Raw genomic sequence first — 14,810 nt, 5'->3', positions numbered from 1 at the left:
TAACCAAAATTATCACATTACCGTCCACATTTCCAGGAAGTCCAAGATACATGCAACAAAACTCTCAGGATCCCATGGCCATAGAACGTAAATTCGGAAAGCCAAATTTTATTTATCACTTTCACATGTAATCCTGCTTGGCCGGAAATTCTACATGCACTGTCAGATACCCAAAGACTGGAGCACATACCTGATATTATAGTACGAGTCTTTTGGATTAAGCTGCAGGAATTACATAGAGACATTCTACATCATCATCTTTTTGGGGTTGTTATCTCTTATATTTATGCAATCGAATTTCAGAAGCGCGGCCTTCCTCATGCCCATGTGCTGTTTACTCTTCACAATAATTCTGAAATAAGAACCAGAAAGAAAGAAGAAGAAGTATTTCTTTCTTCTTGATTTCTGAATCCCTTTCTCACCGTTTTCCGTTCCTATCCTTACACCGCCGTATGCTACGGCGAGCGTCAGCTGGTTTAACATTATTTTAGTGAAGAAGCATACATTATGCATGTTGAAAGAATGAAACTACTGTGTATTGCCATTCCCAGTTATTTGGTTGTTTGCACACAACAGTTTAAATCTTCTTGTCCTTTTTAAATTAACTTAAAGCGAGTAAACCCTCTTAAAGGAATACTCCACTGAAAAATCACATATATATTTTATTATATGCTACTTAACCCATATAGCTTGTAGTGATGACCAATAAAAGTTTTTTCTTGCATATTTTCATGGAGAACAGAGTATAACAAAGTTTCTGATACAATATGCATTCATGGTGGCCAACAGTAATCAACATAAAACAATATCAAAACTGTCCATGAAAAATCTTACTGTACTCGTATTGTATAAATCATGTATCCAACATACTTACATGCTTACAACACCCTAACATTATGTATTTTTTACTAAAATATTCCACCTCTGGAAAGTGCTCGTTACTTAAAATGCATAATACATATATACAGTTTATTTGTACATCTCTGTGTATAAATATCATTTTTGGGTGTTGTGTCCTTTAAGAATTTTTTGTGTTGGCAAGATAAAGGTAACTTCATTTCTAAATTTGCTTCGTCCACTTCAGGCTAATACGAAACCAGTCTATCGCAACAGAATCTGGCACAGAGACCAAACCTGGATTTGGAGTTTTTTTTTGTTTTTTCTGTCCACCCTGGCCATCGGACCTTACTCTTATTCTATGTTAATTAATGTTGACTTATGTTTATTTTTTATTGTGTCTTCTATTTTTCTATTCATTTTGTAAAGCACTTTGAGCTACATTTTTTGTATGAATATGTGCTATATAAATAAATGTTGATTGATTGATTTGGTTTGCAGTTGCAGTTGGCCAGTTTGCAATTGTCCCTCAAGATCTGTTAACGTATTCCAGTGTAGATGTGAAGAAAATGAGAATAATCAGAGAAAAACCCTACACATTTTTAGAAAACATGAACAGTAGAAACTGGGAGGTAACCTCATAATTAAGATAGGAGTCCAGTTACATGCATGAAATGGCTGAAACAAAAAGCTGCAGCCAGGCTTAAAACGTCAGACAAAGATTGGTAGATTTGGGTATGTACAGGGGGCTGCACCGTTGAGTCGTTTATTTTCTGTGTTAATTTTATTTTCTCATGTGTATGTGGGTCGAGATTGTTCAGACTTAAGGCTGAAGAATTTCTCAGTCTCAACTTAGCAGAGATTGTGGCTTATCTGCTGTGTTTAATCATTTACTTATTCTGAGAGCTGGTAGTAGAGTTTTAATTAGATTTTTCATTTTCTCAGTGAGTTTCTAATACAGCAAATTACCATTTCTCTTCTTAATATGAGGCTCCCCAGTAGTGTTTGCAGTTTTTGTCCAATTTTCTCCTTTTCAGTGTTTGTCTCCGCATCCTCCCAAACCTTTCCTCTTGTTTGAAATGGTGAGAATTTTAGTTTTTCTCTGTGCAGCCCACAGTCTTATTAATCCATTGTCATAACCTTGAGGCATATGCTCTTAACTTGCTGAATTTTTGAGCCTGGCAGCATGTCAGAATCGGTGCCTTTTAAGACATGGAGAATTTACTTTTAAATGAAGCACAGCAGGATGAAGTCATTATTTGGTGATGAACTGAAAGATAGAGCTGAGATAAATGATACACGACATGGTTAGTATAAAAAATGGCACTAAGGAAACCTTCTGTAACACATGTTCCAATACAGCAGATTTTTAAAGAGATATTTATAAACGTTGATGCTTTTACAAATTGCCTATGTTTGCAACCGCTTAGTATAATATTGTCAGTGTGTGTATAGGAAATCGGCAGTGTGCTGTGGGATTTCATTCTCATATATGTAGGTAGGTGTCCACAAGGGCCAATTCTTGGGTGGCAATTTGTTTTGCTAAGGGTCAGTAGGACCTCTCCACTTGTTCACAGATACCTTGAGTCGCTCTTTTTAGTATGTTAGCAAAAAACAGCTAAACCTTATAAAACTTGTTTACAAAGACTGATTTTGAGGGTGCCAGAAGTTTAGCTTCAATTTTTTTTTTGTTCTTCCATTTAAAAAAAAAAAACATGAGTTTATTGGCTGTCTTTATCGTCTCATCTTGCTTTCCTCCTTCTTTCAATAACACTCGATTCAACACTTCAGAATCATGAACAAAAATGTACGAAGAGGGAGAAGTTAATAATACTGAAGTAGCATTAATGTCGAAGGCTTTTTAGTTTGTCTTGCACTTTTTTATGAGATAACAAGAATGTAAATGTACGAAAACAGGAAAACATGGAAAACAATCATTCCCCGTAGCAATATGGAAGTTTACCTAGATATTCATGACACCTGGTGCATACAAGTCGTAGCTTCTTAGTTTTGTTTATTTATGGTGAATTTGGAGAGGCATTGTTTTTAACTGGTTTTAAATCACAACCCACTCAATGCGTATATGGAGTTTACATCTTCTTTCCTTTGGACTTCTTAAAGATGTCCCTGTTAAGCTAAATACCCAATATGAGTAAACCAACACCCTATCCATGGTTGGTTTCAGACTTTAAATTGGGTGTTGTGATTGCTGAGAAAAAATTTTAATCTTGATATCTTCATGGAGAAAGAACATGCTAAAGCTTGTGAGAGACCAATGCAAATCATTAAAACATCCATGAAAAAGTCTCATGTCACCTTTGCTGTATAATCCCCATGTCAAATCATTCGGTCGTATACTACTGAAGGAACTTTTGAGTTGAAGATAGGGTGCCTGGCCAGTGAATGAAAGGGAGAGGTGGGCATTCTGTCTATTGCTGTGATATTCTGCTGTTTGGTTTTTTTTTTTTTGTGTCTTTTTTTTTAAATAGCAAAAATGCTTGCAATTTACTCATATTAAGTGTGTGACTGGATGACTTGACTTGTGGATTATGCAACACAAGCAAAGCAAGATATTTTATAATGAAGATTTTCATATTAGTACAGTGTACTAAATACCAAATATTGTTTGCTGTGGTCCAGCATTAATCTCTGTTAGGGTTCTATGGTGTGCCAGTACAAAAAAACCCCACCATTTTTAGAATGCCACGTGACCAACAGTTCAGTACTCGCGGCACCAGAAATAAATGGTAGATTTTAAAGACCTTATGCTCAGCAGCTTAATTCTTCCACTCTTTAATGTAGGGAAAGTCCATGGGACTAGCTCTTCAATCCACAGCCCGCCCCTTTTTCTCCAGCCTTTCTCTGGAGAATTAATGGGGGACCTGCTACATACACCCCAGATTCCCCCATCTCCCTTTGATGCTGTGGAAAATTTAAAGGGGGGAAATCGCAAATTGCGGCAAGGCAGAGAGGTACAGTACATGTTTAAGTGGTACAACAGGGAAGCACACACTTATGTGGCACACCCTGGAGGCTGGCGTGAGACGGGGAGTGTGTTTTTTTCTGTTGTTTGATTTGATATCCATAAGCTGGTATCAATATCGAAGTGAAAATTTTGGTACCTTTTCAACACTAGTCTCCATCAATTCATGAGATTAAAAAATTTTCTTGCCCATCAATTGAAACTACATGGAATAATCAACCTATTTAAAAAAGTAAAATAAAATATGAATAGAGTATTCCTTTAAAATATCTGTTGCAATTGGGACAGGGACATTTGATGCTATTTTTGTTCTGATTTTAAGCTTTTTTTGCTTATATATGAAGGGCATTTTTTCTGATTTCATCTTTTCACATTATATTTTACGGCCTCATTAAACTTTTACTCAAATGTTGTTAAAGTCTCTTGTGTCTTAAGTGAAATGTTAATATATTCAAGTCAGGTTTGAGTGCTCAGTCCAAGTTACTTTGGCTTATCTTTAAATCATCAGTAAGCATCCTAGTTGTGGCAGTGCAGGGATTTTGTTTCTTCTCCAATGAGAGGAAATAGATCTCAAGTCTATTAGTTAGACCGCAGTTTATAATGTTTTGCCCTGGCACCACTCTAATTAGATGGATGGAAATTTTTATATTTTTATCTGCATAGTCTTCCTTGTTTAGAAAGATGAGGCATCCTATCCATTATCTGCAGGAAAACAAAATGTTGTTGAAGTGCTGCACCCATTCAGTCTGACAAGTCAGCAGACAGAGAATTTAATTATATAGCTTGTAAATACTGGAAAACTGAAGTCATCTCTGCTTTTAAGGCTCTTTTCAGCTCAAGTCTACAGATTGTGGTTTTTTGCCCCTACAAATGCTCCATTTTTATTGGCTGCTGGGTGTAATATAAACCTAAAGACCAGACCTAGAAGACTGTCTGAACAGGCCAAACCATGGTGTACTGTCGGCTGGATGAAGAATGACTTAAGTGTCATATTAGGTGTATGTCCTCCAGAAGCCTTGTGTGTTCTCATCTGCAAGTGTCCCATTTCCATCTTTTTTACATTTAACTTCTACTGAATACATTTTAATGCTAATACGAGTCTGGTTTGTAATAAGATGGTTATTTTTGGTAGTGGTTCCAATAATTTGGCCTTTTTTGTTTATTATTAAAGAATTCTCAGTGGTTAGTGGTACAGCTGCACTGCTTCAGTTACCAAAGTATGACTTTCAGCATGGTCGTCGTCCTTATGGTGTTTTCATATTTACCCAGTACCCAATTTCCATGTGAGCCTGCTCCCATTTTTCAGTTTGCCCCAAGCCTTGGAAAGACATTCACGTTGAATTACTTGTCAGACTAGGCTGCAGCTCCCTGTTTAATGCTAAAAAAAATAAGTGCATTAAAAAAAATCCTTGATGAGTAGTCTGAAGTCTTTTAACAAAACACATTTACTGATTATCATTCACAGTCCACTGAGGCTAATATTGTTGATGTTAAAAAGGAGCCTGTTACAATTTAGTGTACTGTAAGTTTTCCTGACATTACATGTCAGCTATTAGGAAGAGCTTGTTGAGACAATGTAACTTTCAGTTAAGTGCAGTGTACAGAAATAACAGAGAGTTCAGCTATGCCCATTGTTTTCAATAACACTGCATCATCTCGATCAAATTTAATGATTTGCGGACATTCATTTCACTATGAACTTGTTTTATAGTGTTGTTTTTTCTTATGAAAATATGCCTTTGGATTTGTTTTTTTTTTTTTTGTCCTCTGTGAGAGTATAGTGGCACAATGATTATTGCTGCTGCCTCACACCTCCAGAAATCCTGGGTTGAATCCTGGTGTGGTTTCTTTCTTTGCAGAGTTGATTCTACTCTCCCAATATCTGCTTGAGTTTCCTTCTCCTGTATTAAACAAGCACTTGTTAGATGAAATGGCAAATTAAATGAGCCTTGTATGAGTGAGTTTGGGTGACCCCTGACCCCATCCAAGGTTGGCTCCAGCCTAGAGCCCACAGCTGCCAGGATTAGGCACTTTGTACCTTTTCAATCTTGGACTGACTGAATAGTTGAAAAATGGATGGATGCATAGACAAGTGAATTTGTCTGACAATTTAAGCTCATCTATCTGAAAATGAATTGGTGTGGCATGACTGGCAGCAGATCAGACTATTTTCAGAAATGATCAAGTAATGTTGCTAATTATGGCAGTTTATAGCTTGACACTGGCCCTCTGTTCAAAGCTCTGAGAATTAAAGTCCATTTATTCCGAGCCAAGCGCACTGTTTTTAGCCATGTGGTACTCTTTCAACTCTGCAGCACATTGCTGTCCCTAGCATTATTTAAGCTTGAAGCCAAAACAGTGAGTGCGAAACAATATCCAAAGTCCAGAAAGTCCTGTATCAATCCAAATGGTCACGCAAAAATGGGTAATTCATATTTGCTGACTGCCAGTACTCCCTTTTTTCTATCTTAAGGATGCATACTCATACCATTAGAGTTCAGGCAAGATAAGAACTTGATCTAGATTTTAGGTGATTCTGTGGCAGAACTTTGACTCCAACTGCACTTCTTCTTAAAATAATGTTTGCTTCTTCCGTTCCAAAGGTTCTATAAAAAATAACTCAATGGTTAATTAATTACTTTTGCTCTACTTTTGTGTAATTTGTTTGTTTTTATATAGGTGGTACAGAAAGAAAGTTTATGTAAAGCATCTAGTTTTCCTGACTTTTTGCTAAATCAGCCAAGCAAGCTTTGGATGCAGAAAGATGGATCAGAAACATGTCTGTAGGTGTACATTTATTTGGCATACTCAGGTGTTATTTTTAGCTGAATAATTTGAAATTATAGAAATATGTTATTATATGTGCTTAAATTTTAGAGGTTCTATCAGTGGTCAGTTTCACATGGTATAAATAAATAATGCTTGCGCTATACATTTTCTCCAACATCTCATTTAAAATTATAATAAATATTTTTGTTGCTAAGCTTTGTACGTCAACCTTTAACTCCACCAAAACTGCAAACCTGATCAGAATGCACAACACTCTTTCTAAACGCACTAGCTCACAGATGATTCATTTATTTTAAAAAAACTGGATAAGGTGGTAGAGCTGGCACCAGTTTCAAATTCTGTAACTCCTGCGGCAACATGATTTTTTGACAGGTATATATTTTCCAAAGTCTCTGCACTGTTTCATAAATATAGAAAAATGCCAGAGTAGTAACTGCATCCATTATACAAAGCAAACAGAATTTTATCAGTCTTAAATCTGTTCATACATATAGACTGACCAGATCAGACTAGTGTTGATCAGTAATGAAATCTTCACTTCAGTATCGATATCAGTTTTTGGACCCCAGTACTGGTACCAAAATGACACCAAAGCAAATAACGCAACTCACAGGTGCTTCATTCCCTCAGTCTGTAAACCTGTAGGTCTACTTGAAGCGCCACACTCAGAATATCTGTACAAGAAGCAAAGTGGAGAAGGGCCGGGGTCCCCTTTGGATTCTCCACAACATAGTTTCCACAACTATAACCGTTCTTAGACCTTGGTGACTCAAGTGGATGGGAGTTGCCATCATGCTAATAAACAACGGAGTGTGAGGTGCTTCGAAAGCTACTACAGGCAGTTCCCGGGTTACATACGAGATAGGGACTGTAGGTTTGTACTTAAGTTGAATTTGTATGCAAGTTGGAACAGGTACATAAATTTAATAAATGCTATTGTTGACTGACTGTAACCAAGTGCTCTGCCAATAAATGATGGAGTTTCACCTCTCTTTGACCTTTTCATTATTTCTACTTATTTCCCATGGTGATGGTTTTTCTCTTCTTTACTGTATCACCAGCACTTGCATCAGATTTGTGTTTCAGAGACATTGTTGAAGGGTGAAGACAAAAGATTAAGATGAGGTGTTCTGCACAGCACTGTACACGCTATCACAGCAGGAAGGCACCAGTCGTCAACACGTCTGATGTACTGACAAGAGACAACTTCCTGCTATGTGCATGACAGTACAAGCAGGCTTGCTATTGAGAATGAATGGGGGCATCGACGGGCAGTTCATTACCAGCCAACTCACAGTCACCTCCACTACAGTATGCTGCCTGCAGCTTCCGCCCGCCGAGAACGAACACGGTGCGGCCAAAGGCGGGTAGTGAATCGCCCCCATTCAATAGGCAGCCATCCGATGCACACTACAATGCTACCCCCCACCGCCCCGTTCACCCACAACCGGGTCACCGCTTGCAGCATTACCAGCCGCCCAACAAGAACAAACAGGGCAGCCGTGTGTGGTGGGCGGGCAGTGAAACTGCTTGCCGCCGGGAGAAGCCCAAGGGACACTAAACTGCGCAAGCAGCAAAATCTCCAGCCTCCATCCAGCCATCACTTGCAGCATTACCAGCTGCCCACTGAGAACGAACGGGACAGCCATGTGTGGTGGACGGGCAGTAAAACAGCTTGCTGCCAAGAGCCGCTGAGGGACACTACACTGTGCGGGGCAGCGAAATCGCCTCCGCCCAGCCAGTATCCCCTGGCTGAAGATGACGGAGCTACAGTTACTGAAGTGCATGCTTCGCAGCTGCTGCCCCGTTCGTATGTTGTAGGTCGGATGTCCATAACCTGGGGACTACCTGTATTTACTTCTTTGACAGAAATGAACAAAAGGGGTTTTGGTACATTTTCAGTACCATTACATTGCACAACACTACAGCAGACTTGTGTCTTTGGCTAGAAACCGGCATGCCTAACACATAGGTACCCCACAATAGAAGTGGATGACAGTCTGTAATTTTTTGCTACAGAAGCATTTCAAAGTTCTAGCGTAAATGCAATGATTTTTAACCGGGATGCAAGTGTCCAGTGTAAACAGGGTGTTTACGATGTTATTAATCATGTGGTTCAAATCATTGGCAAGTCTAGTATAGACTTTATAGCTTGGAGACAAACTTTTTTTTTTTTTTAATTGTTTTACTGATAATAATAACAAAATATTACCTCAATATGTTTTTGATTCCTGTTCCTTTTATTGTTTTACATCATTTACCTAGTAATCTGTGTCTTTTTGGGTTTTCCATTTAAGAAGATTGGTCAAAGGTGAAATTACAGTTCTCAGTTGAGAACAACAGAAACTCAACGTTTTGAATGCAAAAGCTAAGATGGGTTCTGGCCTCCTCCTACGATTCTCATTTAGGTTAAGCAGCTTCAAAAATCAATGGATTTATTTATTTAGCATAAAATGTTTTAGTAAAAGCTTATATTCAAATAATAAATGTAAAATATTAAATATGTTGCCAAGCATGTGTGTTTTAAAAATGAGTACTATCTGATGCTTTATACTGTACAGTTAGGCAAGATGGGCTAAGTGATTAAGTCTTTGGACTTCAACCCTTGGGGTTGTACGTTCAGTCCTGCTACTGACACTGTGTGACCACAGTGTCACCTCAGCTACGGGTGCTCCAATTGGAAAACCAAAACAAAACCAATGGTGTCTCAAATGTTACAAATTGTTTTGGATAAAGGCATCAGCCAAATAAGTAAATGTAAATGCTAAATCTTTTTACCACTTTAGCAGCAGCAGGACCTGTCTTAAAACATTTCACTGCTTGAAACTCTATGCATGTAAGTGTAGGTCTTCATTTTCGAGGACACATGGTAATATCACAGCAGTAACAGCTAGATGAAGTAATAACTTAATGCTGTTTAATTCCCCTTGAAATTAACACAGATTAAGATATAGTTGTTGAGGGATGAAAGAAGGAGCGTGCAAATGCAGAAAGCTTTTAGTACAGTAGAGGCATTCAGAATAAGAGTTAAAAGCAATGATTTGTTCAAGTCAAGTCATGCTGGAGATCATCCTGGAAATCGCACATCCTTATAAGTAGTCAAAGAATTGAAGATTAAATTAAAGTAGGCCTGTCTGATTATTTAAGGGCACTAACATTGTAAATGGTTTACTCAGAGACTTTGACAGGGAAGAATTACTTGAGCAATATCTATTTAAAAACAAAATTGGAAAAAATGATCTGGAGCATTGTTTGCTGTACAGTACTCCTGGTAGGAGCTGATGTCTTGTATAGTAGACATGTCAGCTGAACTGGTATTGATGTGTCTCAATGAAGCTATTGGCCAGTTTCCAGTTTTGGCATTGACTGATCAGCTCCGGCGTGCTGGCAACTTGCACTGGGAAGCAACTACAGCCAGTTCTGCAGGTTTAAGGGTTAATATATCACCTTTATATATGGATACTGTTTAAATATCAAACCTTGATCTGTCCACATATGCTAAATAAGAAGAAAGTGTTTCATGGACTGTACTTAACTTTTTCTCTATGCTGTAATGTTTTGATGAGATAACTGAATGACTGCCTGTGTGCTATACTCTCAAATGTTTTAGCCACATGACCACTTTGTATTTTCTGTACTGCCAGACAGAAGCATTATACAGATGGCTTCCTCTGACGCATAGCCCTTATTGTAATTATTGAAAGAGAGGATGACCAGGATGAGCCTGGTCTTTGATGTTAATTATTGTATTTGTCCACCTGTTGCTTACCCTGTATCAGTACAGGTCCAGAATGAAGAGTGGTCTGAAGCCTGTGCAATTCCCACAATACATCATTTTGACTTTTTTTTCTTCTTAATTTAAGGTTCACAGTTTTATGAAGGTGATTCTTTTTGTGTGTGGATGCACAAACAATTTAGCTTATGAATAATGCAAAACAATCTTTAAGAAAGGTACATTTCACTTACTTGAATACTTTGTGAGATTTCACATTATGTTAAATAGCTTTGAGAGTTGACCAAACAATCTCTTGTTTGGCAAAAGTGTAGAAGACATCCTTGTACCATCCAGTTCTGATGCTTATTTTTTTTTTTTTGTGGCTTTGAGCTAGCAAGTGCGGCATATCTTTAACAGCATCTGCAGTTTAGGCATGTTATGTTTCTGGCAGGCTATTAACAACAGCAGCAACAATCTATTTCTTGTATTGCCCAAAATCACACAAGAAATGCGTCAATGGGGTTTAACATGTCCATGTTTTTTGAGAGCCCCCTCCTGCCTTGATTCTCTTAGAACACAAAAAAAAAAAAAACTTTCAAGTAATCCTCTTCATTAGATGGCCAATCTATCATTGCCATCTCAGAAATACAATACAGTACAATAGTATTTACCATGAAGCACATCTTTTTAATCCATGACTGATCTCTTCCCTTAGTAATTTCCTGGCTAAATAAACTTAGTAAATCCCTGTCTGTTATGAAATGTACTGCCACACCAACATAGATGAGACTTTAGTATGTTCATACATGTGTATTTAAAACCCTTGATAAAAGTCACTATAAGGATTTAAAACAGGAGAAATCCTCTTTTACCTTTTGCATTCATCAGGTAGAGCCTGTTGGCATGAAAGCACATTGGGACCTAGCAGTTTATACAGTCCAGTGAGTGAATGAAGCTGTGTCTGCCATGTGTGAACTGAAGATAATTCTGGCAGATAGAGTGGAACTTTTGATGAATGGCAAATATGTTTCTGCAAGAGTGGACTGGACAGACTGGGATTGGGGGAGCAAATGAAGATGAACAGTATGCTACTCTGTATCAAGGTTGTGGAAAAAGGAATGGGCCACAGAATGGCAGTCGAAGGGTTCACACATTCAGACAATGAGCTTTAGAAATGGCACTTTTTCTTGTTCCTCATCTTGAGCGTTGTACTGTTTTTGTTCCTTTGCTCCGGCTGTATGGAGCCCTTATTTGTTTCCTGAATAGCTAATCTGCGAAGTTCATGGTACAACTGCTTTGCTGAGTAGATGCCTTGTTCTGTCCACTGCTGCCCCAGCTTGTTACAGTGCTGTAGTTTTCAGCTGCTGCCCCTCATTAACATACAGCTGGTCTGTGTGGCCGACAGAGACGGGATCTGAGAAGAAGCTGCTGTGCTTTCATTCCAGTTAAGATGCTCCCCTCCACTTTTCCAGTGCATGCTGGGTGCCTGGCAGATGGCCCTTGTAGAGGAAAGTGATTAGGCTGATGGCATTAACAATCAGCCTAGAAGAACTCTGAGGTCAGCTCAACAAATTTTAAGCCCACAGGGATTTGACATGTTAAAACTAAAGTTTATTTATTCATAGACCTGTTGAGTAACCCCAGTGGCTTTTTTCTCTTTTCATTGCACAGCATACCCAAGAATGACATTTCTGCATCACCCTTCTTGGGGAGGGAAGTTTGTTCATCGCTACTCACTGACCAACACAAAGACAGAACAGTGTTCTCCAAGATTCTCTTTTTTCTTTAAACACTTTCTTAAAAGGAAGTACTCAAATACATAAAATTAGTTGTTCCACCCAAAAAAAGATTTGTTTTTTTTTTTTTACCTGTCAATGTAAGGCCTTTTTTGTGGATATAATACTATATCACTGTAACTGCGCACAAAGTTACTATTATGGAGTTAATGGATTTTGTTTGTGACACAGAGCTACTCTTAGTTCATCGTTTGGTTATTTACTTACTTATTTTTACACCATCTGTTTCCCAAGCAAGAAGATAATGAGATAAATACAAGATACTGCTGCCCATTATTCTGTTGATCCTTAAAAATTTTTTTTTCGTCCTGTAAAATTCTTGCTTCCTCTTTTATTACATCCTGAATGGCATATTTCTGGGTGTGATAAGGTGAGGTTTGAAAGCAGTCAGGCCTTTGGAGTTTGATACATTAACAGACTTTGCTATTATCTGCTGGCATAGAGGATAGTTGCAAATGTTCTTTTCCTTACCCTCTTTGGGCTGAGTCACTTCAATACATTCAGGTCATTCTTGAACTGTTCCAGCTTTCTGTTCCCTCTTGATGTTTAAAATTATATTTATGAAATGAAACCTGCAAGTGATGAGTGATCGAATGAAAGTAACACTGCAGAGCCCTTAATTATAGTTTTCTTGTTAAATTATCTGGCACCATTTTAGCAGATTTAGCTGACTTTGTTAAAATTAGGTTAGCTTTTTTATAGGATTTGTTTTGCATTAATTTTTTGTTATTGACAGTTTTCTGTTTACTGCCTTCTTAAATAGCATAGAATTAATAAAAATGTGATTTCAGGTCCACACATCAAGATATTATTAATTCAACAAGCGTATGAATGTAAATCATTAAGTGGCTCTCTGAAGTATAATTACACATAAAAATGCATGTGAAACGTTTAATGAATTCAATCCATAGCTGCCGGAATGACAGGTCTGTGTGTTTAAATCAAACTTGTAGATGATAGAGGGAGCACTGATGTTAAAAGCAACCTGTTTCTTAATGTTTATATGATGGTGGAAAGATACAAGTCAGAAGAGCATCTGCTCTAGTGAACAACACGACAGGTATAAAACATATCACTCGATTAAGAGGAATATCACACAATGTGTGGTAGTGGTAGAAGATTTTATCTAAACAACCTAGAACTTGCCAATTTTCCCAGTGGAGGAAGAACAGAGACGTGTGGGTTGTACGTCACTTCAGATGGAACAATAATAATAATAATAATTAATACATTTCATTTATATAGCACCTGTTATGATTAATTGATAGATGGTTGGATAGACAGACAGCCAAAATTTTATTTGTTCCCTGGGGGAAATTTGGCAGGTATATAAGTACAGGCGTAGCACAAAAACCTACAGTAATGGCTACCAACTCAGCACAATGTCTTGTGACCCCACTAATGCTGCATCAGTACTAAAATTCTGGCTTTGTTACCGAAAACCAAAATTATACTGAAGCAAATAAGGGAATCTAACCACTGCCACAGTTCCGACCTGGCACACATACACACACATACACACACATACACACACATATATACACATACACACACATATACACACACACACACACACACACAACATCCATGGTCCTATACACTTTGGTTATAATTGTGAGGAATGAGGGTTCTGTAGCTGTGTTTTTTTGTGTCCTTTGGAGTTTCCAGTGTATAAATATAAATATTTTACTTTGAGGAATGGGGAGGATGATGTCACACTTTGTGTTTCAAACCCAAAGAAATAAGTACCGGTATATTATATCAGAGTTTGTGTCTTGTTGGCATTCTAATCATGCTGATAAACGAGGTGCCTTTGTTTCTTGTACTGAAGTTAGCATAATGCTGGTATTGCAACATTTTAAAAGTTGGGTTTTCTGGTACTTTTTTTTAGCAAAACTATAGTGTGCATCAAATTGTAGCAAGTCCTTTATGAGAAGAGGAGTGCAGTTGAAGGTGGTAGTGGTATAGTCATACATACAGAGTGCGTTAAAATATCAGACTCACTGTCAGACTGTCCTGTGTTCAGCTTTTGACTCCATGCTAAAAGCAGGAAAACCATTTGTTTAGCAAGGGCTGTTTATGCTAATCTAGAAAACATAAGTGTTACATTTCAATGTTTGTATAGAATAATTGCAAAACATTCAACATTTTCAATTGACTTTGACCTGATTCATCTTGCATGCTTATAATATATTAAAATGTGTTTACTGCCAGTATTTACATGCTAAATTAATTAATGTAGTTTGTGAGTGAAACAGATTATCTTGTGCACATGTTAATTTTATATTCCATGTACTGGAGAAGCTTAAAAAAAATTGAAGAGAATCATCCATCCTCACAGCTGCTTCTATGGGTCTATGAAGTGTTTCCAGGACAATTTCATGTATGAATTTAAAATCTACAAGGAAACACCAAGGACTGCCACAACTCTTACCATTGTATTAGTAGTTTTTGGGAGTACTTTAGAGCCCTAGAGAAATTGTTGATTCAAGTCTGGAACCCCTTTATCTGGTCATAGCCTAATATTGTAAATAAAATCCAGAAGAAGCAAATAGCATTTTGGCTTATCAACACAGAACTGCAGTTCACACTGTGCAGACTAGCTAGCCATTCTATAGACATTAATACAACAAACTCCCTCAATTTTGATTTATATACTTTTGTTCAATACAAGGGCAATTCAGAAAAA

At 37.6% G+C, this 14,810-nt stretch overlaps 1 protein-coding gene across 2 annotated transcripts in view; it reads left to right on the top strand.

The window, feature by feature from the left end:
• The window catches only part of fbxw7 (F-box and WD repeat domain containing 7), a 361,272-nt gene that overhangs the window by 254,708 nt on the left and 91,754 nt on the right, over window positions 1-14,810 (top strand). The gene's annotated exons all lie outside the window — the stretch shown is intronic.

This window comes from Polypterus senegalus, chromosome 4, assembly GCF_016835505.1.
Source record: "Polypterus senegalus isolate Bchr_013 chromosome 4, ASM1683550v1, whole genome shotgun sequence".
In the NCBI taxonomy this organism is placed as follows: domain Eukaryota; kingdom Metazoa; phylum Chordata; class Cladistia; order Polypteriformes; family Polypteridae; genus Polypterus; species Polypterus senegalus.
The sequence above is the reverse complement of the archived record's forward strand: the minus strand, read 5'-3'. Positions and strand labels throughout refer to the sequence as shown.